General features: G+C 39.9%; 1 protein-coding gene and 1 long non-coding RNA gene across 2 annotated transcripts in view; one reads left to right on the plus strand and one right to left on the minus strand.

Annotated features, from left to right (window-relative positions):
- LOC111820212 (uncharacterized) overlaps positions 1 to 15903 on the plus strand; it is a 29958-nt gene extending 14055 nt beyond the window's left edge. Inside the window, exon 3 of the long non-coding RNA XR_002823751.1 lies at positions 15876 to 15903. This is a non-coding gene — a long non-coding RNA (uncharacterized LOC111820212). The remainder of the gene's footprint in view (positions 1 to 15875) is intronic.
- RGS7BP (regulator of G protein signaling 7 binding protein) overlaps positions 1 to 21777 on the minus strand; it is a 140102-nt gene that overhangs the window by 96876 nt on the left and 21449 nt on the right. The window lies entirely within an intron of this gene.

Below are 21777 nucleotides of genomic sequence, written 5' to 3' on the forward strand. Positions count from 1 at the left end.
TGGTAGCTGTGGTCCATTAGTCCTTTGGACTAATCTTTTCCTTGTATCCTGTTCTCTTCATCCTCCCTTGCTCCCGAAGGGGTGAGACCAGTGGAGTGTCTTAGATGGCTGCTCACAGTCTTTTAAGACCCCAGACTCTAGTCACCAAGTTAGAATGTAGAACATTGTCTTTATAAACTGTGTTGTGCCAACTGAGCTAGATGTTCCCCAAGACTATGGTCCCCTTAGTAATTGGCTTTATATTTAATTGGCCTAAGTTGATGATTTTTCTCCTCTTTCTTTTCTCTCCATGTGGCATTCCCACTCTTCTCAGTGTTTCTATGCAGCTGCCTTCAGGCATTTAACACTGAGAGGAGTTTATCACATGGTTCTTCATATACTAGGCTTTGAAAATCATAATGGATAGCTTAGATGGCAGTTTAACAGACAGGGTAGAGATGTTCTTTATCCTTTTTATGAATACTCAATAAAAGTCAAGAGTCAAATACTAAAATTGTATTTATGCAAAGAACTTTCATCATAATCTACAGAGTAATATGGTTTGCAAAGATAGCTTTCTGGTGATCTGACTTGATCCAGTGATAGAATTTAGAGAACTCCTGGCTAACATATTCCTAGGTTATTTGTCTTGAATATAAATGGTTTTAGCGGAGCTTCTAGTGAGAGGTAAAGCTTGGAGAGTCCAAAATTAACATCCCTAGCAAGTTAAGTGGAAGAAGTCCTGGCGGCCAATGGTTTGTTTAGTGCTTGGCTGCTAACTGAAAGGTCAGAAGTTCAAAACCACCAGCTGCTCTGTGGGAGAAAAGACTTGGCAATCTGCTTCTGTAAAGATTCCAAATCAAACCCACTGCCATCGAGTTGATTCTGACTCCTAGACTCATAGAGTAGAACTGCCCCATAGGGTTTCCAAGGCTGTAAATCTCAACAGAAGCAGACAGCCACATCTTTCTCACGTGGATAGACTGGTAGTTCCAACCGCTAACCTTTTTGCTAGCAGTCGAGTACTTTAACCACTGTGCCACCAGGGTTCCTACTGAAAAGATTACAGCCTAGGAAACCATATGGGGCACTTCCTCTCTGTCCTTTGTGGTCGCTATGAGTTGGAATTGACTCGACAGCACACAACCATAACAACAAAGCAAGTTAAGTAGAAGCTCTCTTAGTGTCACTGTAACTGGTAATTGGGGGTTAATAAGCAAGCTATACCCTGGTGGCACAAAGGTCCTCGGCTGCTAACCGAAAGGTTGGCAGTTGAAACCCACCCAGCAGCTCCACAAGAGAAAAGACCTGGCAATCTGCTCCCATAAAGATTACAACCTAGAAACACTACGGGGCAGTTCTACTCTGTCACATGGGGTCACTATGAGTCAGAATCGACCTGCCAGCACCCACCTAACAACATAATAATATAATCTACATATCTTAAACACTATTTTAAGCTGAGACATATAGCTGTAATTTCATCTACCAGTCTTCCAATGATAGGCCAAATTCTACTCTTTGAGTATGGATCATGATTGGAATTCTCCATCTGGCAAAAACCACACCCATAATACATCATCTTGAATTTCCAGTTTCAATTTCATTAAAGTGCAGCAAGAACTTAAAAACACTTGTGATGCACATGGAACACAGAATCCTTTTAGAATTTTATGATTTTTCCCACCCTTTACAGTTATCTTGTTCACACCTAATTTGACAGTATTTTTTTCTTAGCAGCTCACTTTTAAAAAATATTTTTGTTGTTGTTGAGAACGTACACAGCAGAACATACACTGATTCAACAATTTCTATGTGTACAATTCAGTGACATTGATTACCTTCTGAGGTGTGCAACCATTCTCACTCTCCATTTCTGAGTTGTTCTCCCCCATTAACATAAACTCACTGCCCCCTAAGTTTCCTATCTAATCTTTCCAGTTGCTGTTGTCAATTTTGATCCTATATAGTAGATTTTAAAAGAGTACAATGCTCAAGGCTGACATTTTTTACTAGTTAAGCTAAACTATTGTTTGGTTTTAAGAAGAATTCAGGGAATAATTTTGATTTAAAGTTTAAAGGTTATTTTAGGATAATAGTTTCAGGGGTTCATCCAGCCTCCATGACTCCAGAAAGTGTAGATGCCATGAGACTTTGAAATTCTATTCTAAATTTTCCCCCTTTTGATCAGGAATCTCCTATAGAATCTTTGATCAAAATGTTCAGTAATGGTAGCCAGGCACCATCCAGTTCTTTCGGTCTCATGGCAAAGGAGGCAGTTGTTCATGGAGGCAATTAGCCACACATTCCATTTCCTCCTCCTATTCTTGACTCTCCTTCTTCCTCTGTTGCTCCAGGTGAATAGCAGCTCACTTTTATGGACACTTTATAAAGCATTCAACTTTTTTTTGCCCTTTTATTTCATCAAATTACCTAATCAAAAGTATAGCAGAAATGTAAATAGGTTTGGAAACCAACATAACTGACTTTAATAAACATACAACTGATGGGGCAGAAGTCCGTGGCAGTATTAGAAGTATCTTGCTAGCATGGGCATTAGGTAGTAGGCTTTACAGAGGAAATGGAAAGCTTCCCTTAAATCCAGTGACTCAGTTAAGTGGAGGTCAGTTAAGAAAATACCTACAGTACCTGAAGTGTAGTTATTCTCTGTTTTTGATTGACAGACTACTTTTATGCTTTCCATATATTTTCTTTTAAAAAGTAAAGTGAGTGATATGTATTTCATGCTTTGATGAGGAACCAACCCTACTCTGCACAAAGATGAGTTGCAGGAATATATGCAAATCAGATCAAGAATTTCATCTTGTAACTACTACTACTACCACTACTCCTACTACCACCACTACTACTACTAAACGTATTCAGATTTTTATTGTGAATGTACTTGGCAATAAACACTGGAAGAACATAATCACCCTGATAACACAATTTCTTTTTCTCCCCACTTCCTTCATCTGGGTTATCTGATGCCCACTAAATTACTGACATGGTCCCTGTCAGAATTTCCAATATGTTCTTCATTTCCTCACCACCTCTTGCTTCCAAATGAGGGTTGCCCACAGAAAACAGAACGATATTCTTTTACTGCTATGGTTGCAAGCTTCTGCCTTCAAACTCAGCCTTGCCCAACATCATGGTTCCCTAGCTTTTACCCTTAGTCACCTTTTGGCTATTCCTTGATGGTTAATGAAGACATTACTTACCCAAAGACATCTCTGGACTCCATTTCTGAAAGTCCTGCTAGGCAAGTCAAGACTATTTTAACTTTAGGAGTGACAAATTATTCTCCTCTATAAAAGAGAGATTTAAGTTGGCACCTCTAGAGTAATTTATTTCAGTCATGACTATTCCCCAGTGGGCCTGTCTACATGGACACCCCAGATAAGTAAATCTTTTTTGTCTTTTGTATTATTCACTTTGATTTCAAACACCTTGTGTCACAAGACTAATTTTTGCCTTTTTCAAAAGTGATATTAAGCCATTCTTCTGACAGTAACTGACTAAATACACTCAGTTGCTTCTTGAGGCCACAATCTAAAAGGTACTGTCGGGGCCATTTAATATCCAAGAAGGAGGATGTATGTTTTCCTATCTGCTATGGAAGGGGAATGAAAATCTAGTTCAGCTAAAAGCCACGTGAATTTGTTCTCAGGTTTTAAGTTGAAATGAATAAGAAAATGAAGAAGTCTTATTTTAAGCTATTTAAAATTGATGCTCTCTATGTTAGAGAACCTTTCCTATCATTGAGTAATCAATCTTTATTTATAGCCATTTCAAGCTGACCATATAGCTTGCTCTTTGATTGTATTGGTTAGCTGGAGAGTTGGGCCTAGTTGGAAGCATGTTTCCAGCACAGTTGTTCATGGATGGAGTGAGAGCAAAACCGATCCTACCCCAAGCATTCATTCAAGTTTCTCATGGCTATTACACCAACCAGAGGATGCATGGAATATATGGGATCAGGCATATGCGCCCTGACAAGAGAAATATGCACATTGTAATAGGTCTGCCTATTCAGAGGTCCATACCGGGAAAGGGAGTAAGTACATGCTTCCACGCACAGCAAAACTTCTTGTTAGGTAAGTCCGTAGCCACTGCCTCCACTTCCTCACCTCTCATAGTCTCCTCAACACTCTGGGCTTCTGTCTTCAGTGTTCCACTGGCTGCTCACGTCAAGTCACTGTTATGGATTGAATTGTGTCCCCTCAAAAGATATATTGAAATCCTAACCCTTGTACCTATGACCGCTATCTTGTTTGGAAATAGGTTCTTTCTTTAAAGATGTTATCAGTAAAGTCACACTAGAGTAGATGTGTCTTAATCCCTTCTGAGTGGTATCTTATAAAAGGGGAGAACAGACAGGGTAAGTCACACAGGGGAAAGACGCCATATAAAGATACATTTACAAATCAAGGACCACCAAGACACTCCTGGGGCTACCAGAAGCTGGAATAGACGAGGCAGAATCTTCCCCTGGAGCCTACACAGAGAGAGTATAGCCCTGCGCACGCCCTGAATTTGGAATCCTAGGCTCCAGAACTGTAAGATAATAAATCTCTGTTCTTTAAAGCTGCCTACTTTGTGGTATTTTGTTATAGCAGCCCTAGGAAACTAAGACGTCACCAAGAATCTCTGTCTACAAAATCCACTGGTTCCTCTGTCCTTATCTTACTCAACATTTCAGCAGCATTTGGCACAACTGGTCACACTCTTCATCTTGAAACATTTTTTTGTTGACTTACAGAGCGCTACACCTCTAAATCCCTCGCCCTTCGCCAGTCTCCTTTATTGGATACTTTTCTTCCTAAATTTTAAGAGCACTTCCAGTGTTCAGTCCTTAGCTCTCTTGTGTTTCCTATCTACATTATCTCCCTAAATGAATTCATCCAGTCCCCAGGTTTTAAATACCACCTCCATGCCAGTGACTTCTAAATTTAAATTTACAGTACTGACCTTTCCTTTGAGCTCCAAACTTGTCTAATGGACATTAGCTCCTAATGAACATTAATGGGTGCCTAAAGTTAAAGCGATAGACTGCTAACTGAAAGGTCAGTAGTTTGAAACCACCAGTGGCTCTGTGGGAGAAAGATGTGGCAGTCTGCTTCTGTGGGCATTTACAGCCTTGGAAATCCTATGGGGTCACTATGAGTCAGAATCGACTCAATGGCCATGGGTTTTTAAAGGAATCTCAACATTAATATGCTCAAACAGAGCTTTTGATTTTTGCTCTCATCCTCCAAAATGCACCTCTCCTAGACCTCCTGTTTCATGACATGGCACCACCACTGAGTCAGTTGCTCAGGCAAAAAATGAAGGGCTCATCTTCCATTCCTCCCTTTCCCTCGCTATCCTCCCGACCTCCAACTCTCATCCCTCTGGAAGTCCTGTTGGTCTTACCTCTAAAACAAGCCACAATCATCTACCACCCAGGCAAGTGATCCTTTTCTTGCCCTGTATAGTCTTTCCCCATACATTTTAAAAACATAAATCTCACCATTCCTCTGCTTATAGCCCTCCAGTGGCTTTTCATTGAATTTTGAATCAAACCCATTCTTCCCTGTGACCTAACATGCCCTGCTGGGCTGATTCCTAACTTCCTCCCTGTCCTTGTCTTACCCTGCTCTCCCACTCTCACCACAATCCAGTCAGGTTCTAGAACTTGCCAAGTTTGTTCCTGCCTTGAGGTCTTTGCACTCGCTCTCCCTTCTGCGTGGAATGTTCTCTCCCAGATCTTCCAATGGCTAGCTCCTTTTATCATTCAGGTCTCACCTCAAATGTTACCCCCTCAGAGAGGACTTCCTTGATCACCTAAATGTGTTGCCCCACCCCCCACCCCTGGATGCAGCACACTTGCTTTTACATTATCTGTTCATACTGTCTTTGTACACAAATCATTTCTGTAATCATCTTGTTTATTTATTTGTTTTCTTATTTATTGTTTGTCTCCTCTTTTGTTGTTAGTTGCCCTCAAGTCAATTCCCACTCATGTTCATGAGGGAAAATCATGTCTGCTTTATTTCCTAGGGATACCCTCAATTCCTGGTATGTAGTAGATGCTCAATAAATCTTTGTTGAATGAATAATTGTAGCTCATAAACAGGCATGGGGAAAACAAAGTTGGAGTAATCTCCTACCTTTACTTCTAGCAGGGTTATGTGTCTAAATACAAAAAGGCATAAACCCTTGAATGTGTGGGAAATTGCTCTCTAAAGCCCAGGTCTCTGGTAGGTAAATAAGTTCAATTATAGAAGAAAGAAAATATTGGGTGATAGTCTTTATATTTATGTCCTCATCCTGCTGCTTTCTAGGGCAGTAGTGCTCAACCAGGGCTTCAAACCTGTTTGGTCCAGTTCAAACCCCTGCTGAGAATTTGCATTTCTAACAAATTTCTAGGCAATGCTAATGCTAAATTTATTATACAAAAGATCACCTGAGGATCTTGTTAAAAATGTAGATTCTGATTCAGTATATCTGGGATCAAAACACAAATTCTCAGCAGGGGTTTGAACCAGATGAAACCAGTTCAACGCCCTGTTCTCAGCTTTGATTGCCCATTGGAATCACCCGAGAGTTTTTAAGAATTTTAGTGTTTAGGTCTCACCCCAGAGATAGAGATGTTGATGTAATCAATCTAGTATGTGGCTTGAACATCGGGAATTTTAAAAGCTTTCCAGGTTATTCTAATATGCAGCCAAGCTAGAGATCCCTTGTTCAAGGGAATAATTTTGGACCTTATGAAATATGCTTTCCAAAGCCCGTGAAATTAGGAAAATAGAGTCATTTGTCTTGGAATCTAGTATTAGAGATTTCCACAGCTTCTTATTCATTAATACAGTCAGGGCTGGGAAAACCTAACTCATCCTGGCTGAGTTTCAGTATCACCAATCCCATCAGTCTCTCTAAAGCTAGGAAGGATTGGTAGAGCCAAGCAACAAAAAGACTGATGACATTTTAGAAGTGATGAGAAGATAATTGAATGCAGGGGGAGGGTGATATTTCACTGAAGAGAAAAGAAATGAAATGAAGGGCCTGCATATGTGGTTCAAGAGAAACACTGGTGTGATTATCACCTGCAGCATATCAATAGATGGAAGAATTCTGGGTGATAGTATCCAGGGAATGCTTAGGCAGGAGGGGAGATTAATTGGTAACAATAGCCTTGTTAGTATTGCTAATGAAGGAGTGGTAGTCCAGATTTCAATCACTGTATATGTGTGATGAAGCTGTGAGAAAAGAAATGCAGAGACACAAGAGCCAAGAGTAACATTGGAGGGAGGTAGTCTGGTAACATTAGTGATTCAGGATGCAGAGCATGGGCTAACTCAGTAGCAAATGTGGAACAACCCCCCTTCTACCCAAATATACTAGGCCAGAATGGACCTGTAGGGGTACAAGGTCACCAGACTCCCCAAAGTATGTGGGATAGAGGTTCAAGCCATTTTACTTGTTTACTAAAGATAAGGACTGAAGGACATAGAAAAAATTTGTTTCATTATTTTATATAGGGAGCCCTGGTGGCACAGTGGTTAAAGCACTTGGCTGCTAACCAAAAGGTCAGTGGTTCAAACCCACCAGCCGCTCCACAGGAGAAAGATGTGGCAGTCTACTTCCGTAAGGATTACAGAAGTCGGAAACTAGATCATCTTTTTTTTTTTTTTGCTTATTTGTTTTTAAATGGAAATGGCCTTCAGAACACCTAAAAAAGAAAACCTAGATGATCTTATATTCAACTTCCAGAAGCGAAAGGTGATTATTTTGACACTTGAAAAAGTATTTACACAATTTCTCCTAAGAATAAATGCTCTTTATAAAGTCCATTCTGCCTTTCTGTGTTTTGCAGATTAAGCTTCATTGTTCTAGGAAGCCCTTTCTGTTCTGGTTTATGAAAATAGACACTGAGCTGATACAACCCAGGTACAGCTCCAGGAAAAAAGGATATTACAATAAATTGTGGCGGTGCTTGCACTGTTTAGAACAAGATTTAAATCAATGATAACAGAAAGTCATTGTTCAGCTCTTCCCATATATGGTTCCAGCTCAGTTTTTATCACCTAAATTAGCCTGACTTTAAGTCTAAATCTGTCTTTGGTGAGCTCCTCCTTTTTATTTTCCTAAAAGAAAGTATTCCAAAAAGATTTATGAAACAAAATCTCTCAAGACCTAAGTCTCTCTAAAAATAATATCTATTGATAAGCAATGAGCAATTTTTATTCTTAGTTGTGTGTGTATGCGCACAACAAAAGAGGAAGAAGAACCCAGCTGGCAGGAAACTAGAAGATAGGTCAGGAGATGAATTTCCAAGATGATAAAAAATTTAACACTGTCTCTCTTCCCCTCCAATGTCATTAATAAATTACCCAAACACCTTATGCAGCTTAAAAACTTAGATTATCTCTAATTCTTGCATAGCAATGCACTTACACACCCACAGTATCATACATGCAGGGACAAGCTGACCTACACACAAGCACAAACAAGGTATTTTTTTTCAGGATCTATGAATTTTTATCTTTGTATTCCCAGAACCAGTGCTTCACACACAAAAGTATATAATAAATCAAGGGTGAACAAATGAGTGAACGAACAAGGAGTGTGTTTGCAAACTCTGGCCTAGAGTAGCTGTGACCCTATTTCATGCAGATGACTTCTTCATGTCCCAGAGCTGGATTAGAAAGCTAATGAGAATGTAAATCTACAAGCCTCCTAACTTCAAACCCGTTGCCGTGGAGGCGTTTCCAACTCATAGCAACCTGATAGGACAGAGTAGAACTGCCCCATAGGATTTTCAAGGAGCAGCTCGTGGATTTGAACTGCCGACATTTTAGTTAGCACCCAAGCTCTTAACTACTGCACCCTGACAAACTCCCCAGATGCAGAGTTTTATTTTTTTCTCAACTTGCAAATTGACTGATCTCCAGTGACTTTATTTTGTTAACCACAGATTTTTTTAGAATGAATAAAGATATTCTTTTTATATTAGCTTATGAATAATGAAATATTGCTTGGAAATCTCTCTTAAGAGATTTTTCTAATATTGCAAGAAAATTGAAAGAAGAATATAGATATACCTTTTAAAATCAGAGTTGTTTTGCAGGAGACAGATGCCATTTTTTTTGGCTGTTCAACATTCAACCCTCTTCCTGTTTGGGGATTCCCATTACAGGTGATTTTGAGGGTTCACAATGTCCCTCTATGGAAGCTGTAATAGGGAGAGTGTCTCTTTCTCCACTTCCTGCAGCCAGGATGCTGTACATGATCAACTGGACATTCCTACCAGGGCTTTGAAGCCAGAGTGTATGGTCCAGGAGGAAGGGATGGTTAAGATTCATTTGGGGCAGCAGCATCCATCAGTGGTGTTGGCAGGGAGGGCATCCTGGCCAACCAGTTTCTGCTGTATAGCCTGTGCAGTCCCCTTGGTTCATGTCCATCTTCTAAGCCTTTTTCTTCATCCCCATCCATTCAATTGTATGAGCCCCGCATAGCCTTACAATAAATCCACATTTTGCTTAACATATGCAGAGCTAGCTGCTCTTGCTTGCCATTTTCCCCAATTACTGATAAATAATGTAGCTATAGAGTCCCTGGCTGGTGCAAACAGTTAACTTGCTTGGCTGCTAACCGAAAAGTTGGTAGTTCAAGTCCATTAGAGGCACTTTCAGAAGAAAGGCCTGGCAATATACTTCTGAAAAATCAGTCATTGAAAACCTGTGGAGCACACTCCTACCCTGACACACATGGGATTGCCATGAGTTGGAACTGATTTGCAATTGGTTCTGGTTAACAAAAGCTCCATAGCTATTTAGACTCCTAGAAAGTATAAATAAAATGAAGGGAAAAGCAAAAAAGGTGTCAATTATCTAATACATTTGAACCACATTGAGATGCTATTTGTGTTTGCCATGGCACAGTGGAAAGTCCAGTGACCTTTGAATCAGGAGGATTTCCATTATAGATGATTTTGAGGGTTCACAATATCCCACTATGGAAGCTGAAATAGGGAGATTCTTCCTCATCCCATTCCCTGCAGCCAGGATGCTACAAATAATCAACTGGACATTTCTAACAGGGCTTTGAACCTGGAGTGTGTGATACAAGAGGAAAGGATCACCAGATCCTTTGAAGCTATTATCTGAACTTTGGCTTCTACATAAAATTAATGTGACCAAACCCATATTTTCCAAGTTTATTGATATTATTCAGTATAGAATCAAAATCCTGCCCATGGAAAAAGTGGACATAAATGGAAGTTGCCTGGTCCTGTGATGCAGGCACAGCTAAAGGAAGGTTGTAGAAACGCAAGCAGAGATATAGAGAAAGGGAGGTGGCAAGATGCTGCCACAGCAAAGATTGCAGATGAAATGTGGTCATTGGCTTTGGATGTTTCTGGGCCATTGATATAACTCTTCCAGCAGAGGGCAGGCTAAAGAGAGGGGAGGAAAAGGGAGACTGCTCTTGGGGCTGCTCTCCATTGCCACTCCCAGCAACATTCTCTTGAGGAACAGAAGCAAGGGAGACACCTGAGGCCATGCTTACTCAGATGGATCCTTTGTCTCTGTCAGTGGTTCCCAAACTTGTCTGCCCATCAAAATGGCCTGGGGATATTAAAAAAGTTCTGGCATCCAGGCCACACAGTAGCCAAGTAAGTCAGAATCTCTGGGGGTATAGGGCACAAGCACCAGTATTATCTGAAGTTCCCTTGGTGATTCCAATGTGCAGATAACTTTGGGAACCACTGGTCTATGTTGTTTTCATAAACTATTTCAGTAAAGCTTGTGAATTAAAATTGTTAATGCATGAGAGTTTCTTTTCACGGTTCCTTTCCCCAGTCCTGGTTCTCTTGACCATAGCCCTGACAATAAAGTCAAGATACATTTATTATATTATAGGCATATACTGTGTCATTTTGAAAACATTCCTAAAGACCTAATTACCTTTATAACAGAAAAATAGTTTCATTAAACCTGAAGTCATATTCTAGTGTAACTGCCTTTATTTGTGGCTCATCATTTCTCTAAGGCATTCTTTCTGAAATAAAACAGTCTATTCTTGGTGTCAGACCACAGGGGGTTTATTTTTGAACACTTAAAATTATGCTTTTTTTTTAAAGTTCTGAAATGGTGAAAAAAAAATACATTTTTCTAATTAAAATGTAATCTTCCAAACCATTTTTATCATTCCCATTCCAAACTGGTAAAGCCATACACAAAAATTTGTTCAATTCTCTTCCTCTGGATTACAATGAAAATCTTAACAATTCTAAAAATATTTTTTTAGTAATGAATACTGGAAAAGTTTTAATAATAATAACAGCTAGCACCTATTGAACACTTATGAACACTTATTATGTGTTAGATATTTTGCTTAGTGCTTTGCCTATATTGGAATCCCTAGGTGTACAAATGATTAACGTGCTTAGCTGCTTAACCAAAAGGTTGGAGATTAATTAGAGTCCCCCCAGAGGCACCTTGGAAAAAAGGTCTGGTGATCTACATCTGAAAAATCAGCTATTGAAAACCCTATGGAGCACAGTTCTACTCTTAGACATACCGAGTTGCCATAAGCTGGAGTTGGCTCCATGGCAACTGGTTTGGTTATGCACATGCATTAACCAAAATCAAATAAAACCCATTGCTTTCAAGTCAATTCCGAGTTTATACCATTTAATTCTCATAGTAACCCAGTGAGGTTGGTATGACTATCCTCACATTTTGAGGGATGGAAACAGGCTTGCAGAGGATGAGAACGATGTCTGACGTCACACATGTGGTAAGTAGCTAAGTTATGCCATTTACGTCATGGAGACATGCACGGATTGATTGTGAAATTATGTGCCTTAATGTGTACTAAGCCCTTTCACTTATGTCTCTCCTTTTATCTTCATAATTGCCATCACACCCAACAAAATACACGACAGGATACTCTAGGGAAGAAGAAAAGATCAAGAGGCTCCTCACTCAGCTCTCTGCCCTCTTGATGTTCTCACTCTTGCTTCCTCTCTGACTATCTTCTCCATTGAGATGAAGGAAGCCTTGCCAGGGCCCACAACAAGTACTGTGGAAGAAATGCCTTCTCTCACTCTTTCCCTAGATCTTTAACCCCCAAATCAGAGAGGTAAACAAGTCTAAGGGTATTATATTCTTGCAGGTAACCTAGAGGACAAGTAAAGCAGCAGGTTTTTGCATATACCTGCCTAATTAATATGAGACATAGATCTCTACATATATATAATTATTTTTGCGATTTTCTACAACTGTATTCAAGCCTTAACATACATTAATATACTTCTTTTAACATATTCCATGAAAATACATGTCTTTAATACATTAATATAGAATATTTAGAAAATACAGATAGGTAAAAAGAAAAAGAAAGTCACTTATAATCCAGAAGGGAAAAACTGTAAAGATTTTGGTGTATATCCTTGCAAATATGTAGGTATTACGTGTGTGTGTGTGTATACACACATATATGTATATACATAATATATATGCATAAAATATAATTTTCATTTTGTTTTAAAAATGGGCTAATACTATAAAACCATTTTATAAATTGCTTTTTCACTTTATACCATTTTAAATGCTTGCATAATATATTACCACCTGGGTATATCATTATTTAATTAATCTCCTTTTGGCTCTTTCGGTCATTCCTCATTTTCCACTGCCATAAGCAATGCTGTAATACATATACAACTTTTTGGAGCTAAAAAACAACAACAACTTAAAAATGATACAAAAACTGCAGCCCAGAGTGGTCAAAGGCATTGATCAAAATCTCTCAGTTGAAACGCTTGGCTGACACTCTACCTGGGGGCTTCTAATGACCAGTCCAGGTCTCTGTCCTTTACACCAGTGGTTCTCAACCACGATTGCAGGTTCTCAAATCACCTGTGGAGATTTTTAAAAATATCATGCTGAGGCCTCACCCCCAGATATTCTGATTTAATTAAGATGGGTGGGGCCCAAGTATCAGTATTTTTAAAAACTCCCTGAGGATTCTAAGGGTTAAGAGCCACTGCTCTACACTCTGCTGCTGCTGGAATCCAGACCATGCAGAGAGGTGTCCTGGGACCCCCACCCCCCACCCCCCCATCATTTGCTTCTGCATGCTATGGACAGGACTGTATAATAGAGCCTCTCAAAATGTATTACAATTATTCTTTCTTGAGATAATAGCACTGGAGTATGTTAGTCAATTTTCATGGGGTAGTTGGTCTTTAAATTTGAAAGAGAAGTGTGTGTTCTTGTAAGTGCTCAGGTTTTAGAGAACTTTGTTTACTTTTAGAGCTGGTACGGGGGAAGGCTGGAGGGCAAATGAGGAGCTGCAGCTTAAGGGACATATGAACGTCTCACACTCTTCACATTTTGCACTCACAGCTACAAAGCCCTTTAGCATTAGCCCTCAGATCTCAATGGCTCCGAGCGCCCATCTGCTTGGGCTCCCCAGGCAGCTTCAGAAATCCTTAGGGTTGTATTTCTGTAAAATACGAGTAGATGTCTAAACAGTCGCAGCCGTTGCTCGCCACCACAGTAGGCTGGCCTAGGCATATGCAGCCTCAGGCCCTGACTGTACCACAAAGGTGCCAATTCAGCTGGAACTTGGCCATCACTGCCATTGTCTCTTCCTGGTTGTAGAAGAACTGGAAATTGACTACTACCTAAGACTGGGGAAAGTAGAATTCACCTCCTCCTCCTCCAGGCAAGAGACTGCAAGTTAGAAAAAGATTGCTTGCTGTGTCTTACATTTAGCTGGAAAAGAAGTATCTGGAGGCAAAGTTAATTGGACACAAAGCTCTAGCATTTAGTATTTCGAGTTCCAGTTCATACCCACAGTTTCCACCCCAGGGCCTGGTTTGAGGAGAGTTCAGAGACCATGCTATACCCAGAACACTACTCTCTTGTTGTTAGGTGCTGCCGAGTCGGTTCCGACTCATAGCGACCCTGTGTACAATAGAACAAAACACTGTGCCATCCTCACAATCGTTGCTATGTTTGAGCCCATTGTTGCAGCCACTGTGTCAATGCATCTCACTGAGGGTCTTCCTCTTTTTCACTGACCCTCTACTTTACCGAGCATGATGTCCTTCTCCAGGGACTGATCCCTCCTGATAACATGTCCAAAGTATGTGAGATGAAGTCTTGCCATCCTTGCTTCTAAGGAGCGTTCTGGCTGTACTTCTTCCAAGACAGACTTGTTCGCTCTTTTGGCAGTCAATGGTATATTCAATATTCTTCACCAACACCGTAATTCAAAGGCGCCAATTCTTCTTTGGTCTTCCTTATACATTGTCCAGGTTTCAAATGCATATAAGGGAATTGAAAACACCATGGCTTGGGTCAGGCACACCTGCGTCCTTAAAGTGACATCTTTGCTTTTTAATACTTTAAGGAGGTCTTTTGCAGCAGATTTGCCCTATGCAACGCGTCTTTTGATTTCTTGACTGCTGCTTCCATGGGTGTTGATTGTGGATCCAAGTAAAATGAAATCCTTGACAACTTCAATCTTTTCTCTGTTTTATCATGATGTTGCTTATTAGCCCATGTCTTAGTCATCTAGTGCTGCTACTACAGAAATACCACAAGTGGATGGCTTTAACAAAGAGAAATTTATTTCTTCACAGTCAAGTAGGCTAAAAGTCGAAATTCAGGGCATCAGCTCCAAGGGAAGGCTTTCTCTCTCTCTGTCAGCCTTCTCATCAATGTTCTCCCGGACTAGGAGCTTCTCCACACAGGGACCCGCGGTGCAAGGACATGCTCTGCTCCTGGCACTGCTTTCTTGGTGGTATGAGGTCCCCCTGTCTCTCTGCTCACTTCTGTCTTTTGTGTCTCAACAAATTACCTCAGGACACAATCCAATCTTGTAGACTGAGTCCTGCTTTACTAACACAACTGCCACCCACCCTCCCTCATTAACATCACAGAGGCAGGGTTTACAACATATAAGAAAATCACACAATACCAGGAATCATGGCCAGTCAAATTGATACACAAATTTTTTGGGGGACATAATTCAATCCATGACAGTCCAGTTGTGAGGATTTTCTTTTTCTTAATGTTCAGGTGTAATCCATCTGAAGGCTGTAGTCTTTGATCTTTATCAGTCCTCCTCACCTTCAGCGATCAAGGTTGTGTCATCTGCATATCGCAGGTTGTTGATGAGTCTTCCTCCAATCCTTACATTCTTCTTCATACAGTCCAGATTCTCGGATTATTTGCTCAGCATACAGATTGAATAAGTATGGTAAAAGGATACAACCCTGATGCACACCTTTCCTGACTTTAAACCACACAGTATCCCCTTCTGTTCAAATGACTGCCTCTTGACCTGTGTACAGGTTCCTCATGAGCACAATTAAGTGTTCTGGAATTCCCATTCTTCGCAATGTTATTCATAATTTGTTATGATCCACAGAGTCGAATGCCTTTGTATAGTCAATAAAACATAGGTAAACATCTTTCTGGTATTCTCTGCTTTCAGCCAGGATCCATCTGACATCAGCAATGATATCCCTCATTCCACATCCTCTTATGAATCAGGCTTGATTTTCTGGCAGCTCCCTGTCAATGTACTGTCGCAACCACTTTTGACTTACCTTCAGCAAAATTTTACTTGTGTGTGATATTAATGATATTGTTTGATAATTTTGGCACTTTACTACTCTCTTAGAAACTATGTAAAGTGTCAGAATCCTTCTTCCTATGGTGGATTTCCTTCTGACAGCTCCCTGCTGTCCCTCCTGTGAACTGGGTTCTTTAGATCTATGTAATACATCAGAACACCAACTGAGGGTAAATGAGTGAATACAAATGGTGAGGAAGGGTGTGCACTTCCAAGAGAAGAAAGAATCTGTGTTCTTGCATCTTATTACCCAGAAATTCTTTATAGACAAAGACTAGTGCATGACTGGAGAGAGGAGCCTACGGACAATGGACACAGCCATGGGCAGGAAGTCAGAAGTTCTGGCTGCACATTCTGGCTCTATCGCTCCAGGCTGTGTGGCTGAAGGTAAGTCGCTTCACCTCTCACAGCTTCAGTTTTCTCATATGTAAAATAGGAAATAATTCCCAGCCGACAGATGTGTGGAAAGGATTAAGTGACAGAATGTTTGTGTAAACACTGTGTAGCTTACAAAGCACTAGAATATCCATAGTGAAAGCTGATTCTACTATTCAGTGAGAAGTACAAAGCTACTAGAATTTTCAAAATCCTTAAAATAAAGCATTTAATTAAGTGCTATTTTGTAGGAAGAGGAGCTATAGAAGATTCCTTTGTAAACAAACAAACAAGCAAAAATATTGTACTCTTTTCCATATGTTCCACAGTGCATAGCACAGGGCCTTGCATTAAATAGGAATGAAATAAATATTTGTGGTATGAATGAATTAAAATCCATTGAGGTCTTTTTTAGACCACTGAGCTAGGGCGAGATTTCCCCACAAAGAACATCCTCCTTTAGCTCTTTCTCTTTTGCTATCCCCATCTCCACCTCTATCATCACCAGTATTTGCATTCATGGACATTCTTGGGGGCATCTCTTTTATACCTGGAGGATGGAAGAAGTCAATTTGGGTAGGACATAGACCCAGGAAAAAGGAAGAGAACTGTGGTGGGTTGAATGGTGTCTGTTCTCCACCAGAAATCTAGAATAAATTTGAACTTCTGTGGAGAAATGGAGTAGAGGCATAAGTTTCAAGAAATAGATGAAGAGTTTATGAGCAGAGCTGCTTCAACCCCCATCTGACCAAATATGGCATAGAGTTGGAGAGGAGGCCATTCTTCCCACTTCAGTGTGGAACCCAGCACCACTCTGCCACCTGGAGACTGGCTTCCAGAGCATCTCCCAAAGCCCCCCCTTCACCTGGATTTCTCAAGATGAACAGTGATAGTATGGGAAATGTACAGAGGGGGCTTGTGGGCAGTGGACGCGGACCAGTGGGAGCTGAAGCAGGACAGGGAGAGCAGGGCTACAAGTTGCTGATAGTGCCTGTGATGGCAGACTGATTAGTGGGCTCATGTTGTTTCTTTTGGGTACTTTCAGAAAAAAAAAAAAACAACTGTGGATACTTTGAAGAAAATTAATTTCCAGGATTAATCCAATAGGAATTCAAGCTATCATAATTTGTTTATAAAAATGTAGTGTAAACATACTTTGTGGTCCCAGGTTGAGACACTTAGGTTAATGATGGATATGCCTGCTGGGCTACATTGAGAGTGGCAAGAAGATAGCTATTGACAATTTCACATGAGGGAAGAGATAGAAGAGAATAAGAGTAATAAATAAAATAATATCTGCTAAAATAATAATATAATAAAAAGAAATAATATAATAAACAATAATACAATTTTTAAAAGAACCCTGAAAGTTTAGGAGTGCGGGATCCTACAGACCTCAAACCCCCCCGAAGGTATAATTGCATTAGGAGTATAACACTGATGTTTGAAATTTTGATGCTGAATGATAGATACAGATATCGAATCTGTAACTAAAAAAAACTATGATGAAAATATCAAATTATCAGAGAGTCCTAAGATCTTAGAGTTTTTATGAACTTAAAGGTCAGTCATTTGATGCAACTTGCCTTCAAATGCATACATTTCTAATGAGTTTTCTCTCCACAGGTGTCACCCATGCCCTTCCTTCCCCTTCATCTCATGTTACCCAAACACTTTATTGGGGGATGGAGAAGTAGGCAGCAGGAAGTACAAGAGAGAATGGATGATCCACTGGGCTACATTAAGTTTTGATTCTTGGAATAGGGAAAATGCTTGATGTAGGTTCCATACTTGCAAGCAGAGGAGCTGATCATAGCTTTTTACTCTTTACTGGGAATTCAGAAATAGCTGTGCAGAAATGGCCATAACTCTTCTGTGAAAATTGGCATTTGTCAATATTTTGTATACGTTTTTTTAAATTTAATTCCTACCAGCTACTAAATCATAAAAATAACAAGAAATTAGGGTAAGACAGCATTTTTTAAATTTACCCTTAGGATCTCATTTAGACAAAGTTGAAATATGTTTATGCCCAGTACTCAGCATGCATGCTGACCTTGGACTCTGTTACATACCTGACAGGCCATTTGTCTTGATCTTGATTATAATAAGATTAATGGCTCTTATTTGATGCAAGTCAGCAATATATGAGCTATTTGATAATTTAAATAAAGTCTTCTTAGTTAAAGACAAGGTCTTTCAAGTAATTTGACTCAGAGGCAAATGCTCAATTATAATTCCTTTCCTTAGATTCAATTCCAGAAATGTTTAATATATCCCTAAAACCAGTTGTTATCAAGTAGACTCTGACTCATGGTGAAGTATGAGAGTAGAACTGTACTCCACAGGATTTTCAATGGCTCATTTTTTGGAAGCAGATCACCAGGCCTTTCTTCTGAGGTACCTTTGGGTGGACTTGAACAGTTAATCTTTCGATTACTATTTGTAGTACCCAAGGACTCCATAACATGTTCCTAAGGCTACATAAATAGCTTTGACCTCAATTAATTAATAATCCAAAGACAAATATATATTTCCCTTTTTTTCTATATTTAGTAGTGTTTTTTTTTTTTTTAATAAGCTGACAGGTATTGACAAGTTGTAACACTCCCTAATGTGCCATTCTGAAAGCAGCAAAGAAATTAAGAAGGTTACACGGGTCATAGTTACTAATACAAACACAGAATGATACAACCATCCAGGCATTTCTCTAATTGTTCACATTCAACAGTCTGCAAACATTCTGAGCAAACAAGCAGATGATTAATTAACAGAGATAGATGCTAATGGCCGAGGCCATTTTTAGTCGGCAAACTTTTTCTGTTGGCCAACATTTGAAAATTGTGTTATTTCACATAAAAACATGAATTTGTGGCTTTTCTGAATTAAAAAAAAAAAAAGGCTACAAATCTGGCAACATTTGGCCCACATTTCCACAGGGGAATCAGCAATCAATGGAGCCTGGTTGGCAGCCACTGCTTTAAATCAGTGGGCATGTGCTCTCCAGCCCACCTCAGCCCACTCAGTTCCCTTCACTCTTTCATATGGCCTACCTGGGCCCCTACTGGATGTCAGTTTTGAGACCTTGGATTGCACGCTGCCTCTAACTAATTCGTACCTGGATATTTCTAGCTACAGAAAATATCCTCCCATCAACTTCCTGCAGCCCTTTATCTCTTGGTGGTACCAACAGCCTAATCAGCACAGTTTCCCAAAAGAACTGTTCGACCCTTTTTTTCCATTTCCTTTTCTCTTTTCCAGTTGAATCATTCTCATATGATGCTTCCTTTTCTGCCTCCCACAGAATATCCTTCTCAGAAATCAGAGAATGCCTTTATAATTTAAGCCAAAGGATGAAGCAAGAATTTGCCAGAATGAACTCTGATCACATTTCTTTTGGAAAGATTACACCTAAATAGATGTATGAACTCACTTCACATTTTCACATCAGATCTACAATGGCGCTTGTACAATAACCTAATACTAAAATGTTAGAGAATAATTCAAAGCCACTCTGATTCTGAAGAGACATGGTAGCTTAAAACATATTTCATCCTCAGAAAACAAAAGATGGAATCTATGCATATAAAAGCAGTTAATATGGCTTGTTTTATGGAAAGAACATTTGCTGAGTGATTTTGCATTATAGTTCATACTGTGGCCTATGATAATCCGAGCAGTTTCCTCATTATTCAGCGATGGTATGATACTCAAACAGATGCAGCCATTCAAGCTCGAACTTCAGATACTAAGGAAATGTGATTCATGATGAAAAACATTCATGGGAACCACCCACTTTTCCTCAAATCCTATTCTTCTGGTGTAGTTACTGCTGTTAGGGAGAGAAGAATGATGGCCTGGCTCCTGAATCTGTGTGCTGACTAGCAGGATTTACCTCAGCTTCTCAAATGTCCATAGGTGACCTCCCCACATGTATACTCTTTGAGAATTATGAATGCTAGGGCTTTCCACTAGGATTACTTCAACATAAAGAAAACAAAAATCTTCACACTGGACCAATAAGCAGCATCATGATAAACAGAGGAAAGATTGAAGTTGTCAAGGATTTCATTCTACTTGGATCCACAATCAACACCCATGGAAGCAGCAGTCAAGAAATCAAACGATGTATCATACTGGGGAAATCTGCTGCAAAAGACCTCTTTAAAGTGTTGAAAAGCAAAGATGTCACTTTAAGGACTAAGGTGTGCCTCACCCAAGCCATGATATTTTCAATCACCTCATAGGCATGCAAAAGCTGGATAATGAATATGAAGACCAAAGAAGGGTTAATGTATTTGAATTATGATGTTGGGAAAGAATACTGAATATACCATGGACTGCCGGAAGAACAAACAAATCTGGTTTGGAAGAAGTGTAGCCAGAATGCTCCTTAGAAGCAAGGATGGCGAAACTTTGTCTAATCTACTTTGGACATGTTATCAGATGGGACCAGTCCCTGGAGAAGTACATCATGCTTAGTAAAGTAGAGGGTCAGCAAAAAAGAGGAAGACCCTCAAAGAGATGGATTGACACAGTGGTTGCAACAATAGGCTGAAGCATAACAACGATTCTGAGCACAGCACAGGACCGGGCAGTATTTCCTTCTGTTTCATTCACAGGGTCACTGTGAGTTGAAACTGACTTGACGGTACCTAACAGCAACAACAAGGCTTTCCGCCATCTGCTGTGGTCAAGGGAACTGACTTTTCACTCAGCTTTGAGTATGGTATTTCTGTATTCCATGTAGGGGACAGCTGTACTCACTCAAATTATACATTCCCAAATGGTAATCACAGAAAGAGTCAGACCATTCACATTTGCTTCATCTAGTTCATTTGGTGATGAAAAAGTCCACACTGTGTTGCTCATAAAGCTCTGTCTTCAATGGCGACTGCTTTTGAGTAGGGCCTGGATAAGGATTATAAAACTGTCATGGATTTAATTGTGCCCCCCAAAAATGTCTGTCAATTTGGCTGGGCCATTATTCCCAGTATTGTGTGATTGTTCACCATTTTGTCATCTAATGTGATTTTCCTAGGTGTTGTAAATCCTACCTCTATGATCTTAATGAGGCAGGATTAGAGGCAGTTATGTTAATGAGGCAGGACTCAACCTACAAGATTAGGTTGTGTTTTAAGTCAATCTCTTTTGAGATATAAAATAGAGAAGGCAGCAGAGAGACCGGGAGACCTCATTAACAACAAGAAACAAGAGCCAGGAGCACGCATCCTTTGGACCCGGGGTCTCTGTGCTGATAAACTCCTAGGTGAGGGGAAGAAAGATGACAAGGACCTTTCCCCAGAGCCTACAGAGAAAGAAAGCCTTGCCCTGGAGCTGGCACCCTGAATTTGGACTTCTAGCCTCCTAAACTGTGAAAGACTAAATTGCTGTTTGTCAAAGCCATCCACTTGTGGTATTTCTGTTACAGCAGCACCAGATAACTAATATGAAAACCAAAACAAATTTACATTTTTAAATGCCGGTGATTATATTTTCAACAACACATGAGGACACAGTGAAGAGTTAATAAAGTGCTAGTACAAAAACAGAGAAAAGAGTCTTAAGAAGGTAACTGATCCTTGACTCTATTTTCTATTATTGATTTCTTCCTCTGAGGAAAAATATCCATTTTTTTATTTTTAATTTTTTTCCCATACAAAAATTTATACATACATTGTTATGTGACTCTAATTGCTCTCCCCATACTGTGACAGCACACTCCTCCTTTCTACCCCTGATTCCCAATGTCCATTCAACCAGCTCCTAACCCTCTCTGCC

Source organism: Trichechus manatus, unplaced genomic scaffold (genome assembly GCF_000243295.1).
Source record: "Trichechus manatus latirostris isolate Lorelei unplaced genomic scaffold, TriManLat1.0 scaffold00029, whole genome shotgun sequence".
NCBI lineage: Eukaryota > Metazoa > Chordata > Mammalia > Sirenia > Trichechidae > Trichechus > Trichechus manatus.